The sequence below is a fragment of the Mandrillus leucophaeus genome, unplaced genomic scaffold (genome assembly GCF_000951045.1).
Source record: "Mandrillus leucophaeus isolate KB7577 unplaced genomic scaffold, Mleu.le_1.0 Scaffold938, whole genome shotgun sequence".
NCBI lineage: Eukaryota > Metazoa > Chordata > Mammalia > Primates > Cercopithecidae > Mandrillus > Mandrillus leucophaeus.
This window is the reverse complement of record NW_012110230.1, coordinates 70313-71378: the sequence shown is the minus strand read 5'-3', so window position 1 is coordinate 71378 and position 1066 is coordinate 70313. Positions and strand designations below refer to the sequence as shown.

Genomic DNA, 1066 nt, shown 5'->3' with positions numbered 1-1066 from the left:
ATGTGGAATGGGCTGCTACCTCCTGGCCTAAATGAAAGTGATGTTGAGTGAAACTCTGAAGATGAAGGTACATTGGAGGACTCTGGACTTAACTTACAAGAAGAAAAAGAGGATGGGAGTATCAGAAAAACAGAAATCATAGATTCTCGATAGATGAACCCAAAACTGAAACAGAGTCGAATGTAATGCCTATGAAGAGAGTCCTTTTGGAATTCCCCTAGACATGTAGAATAAATTTCAAGAATTACATAAAAAACATTCTGAGCAGAAAAACGCAACCTCAAGTTTCAGAGGGAAAAAAAGAAAACGCTCCAGAAAAGATAAACTGAGGAGTGAAAAAGAATCTCACAGTGAACAGTCCTCAAATGAAACCCAGTGGAAGGAGCTTACTCAATATTTTGGAGTCAGTGATAGATTTGACCCCCATGTTAAAGGGAAAAAAGTTGAGAAATCAGGCCCTGAAGAAAGGATAGACCAGTCTTTGGAGGAGTGGAATATTGAGAAGACTGAGGAACTCAGAAACCAGCTAGCTCCTTGAGAGCTTGGTGTAAAAATTGCCAAAGCAGTTGCCTGCCACAACTTTGTAAAAGCCAAAAAGGAAGTTGAAAATTCACAGGCTGCCCGAAAAAAGAAGAAACTTGCATGGAGGTTAGAAGCAAAGAAGAGATGGGAAACCAAAAGCGACATGGGATATGTGTAACTTGCCAGAGTGCTTCAAGACATTTGTAGACTCAAATGCTCAATTTACTGAGAACGTTTTCCTGCCTACGTTAAATATGTCAGAAAATTGATAGCACTAGAACAAGAAATAAGCATAAAATTTGGGAGTTTGATTATCAGCTCTGTTCAATCTTTCTCTAAGGACTTTGTCCTGTTGAAGTGAATAAAGTGAAACATTCTCATATTTGTATAAGGGGAAATGTAAGAAAAAATATAGAAAAATAGGATGAATTTTGTTTATTTATTTGTATAGACCCACGGTGTAAAATTAGTTTGGCTGTGTTTCATTCTTTTGGTTTAGCATAGCCAGTGGGCTTCTCATACTTTCTTTCTTTTTTTTTTTCTT

At 37.3% G+C, this 1066-nt stretch overlaps 1 long non-coding RNA gene and 1 pseudogene across 1 annotated transcript in view; both read left to right on the top strand.

Annotated features, from left to right (window-relative positions):
- Nucleotides 1-833, top strand: LOC105532164 (annotated as a pseudogene).
- Nucleotides 1-1066, top strand: part of LOC105532165 — a 49562-nt gene that overhangs the window by 29826 nt on the left and 18670 nt on the right. The gene's annotated exons all lie outside the window — the stretch shown is intronic.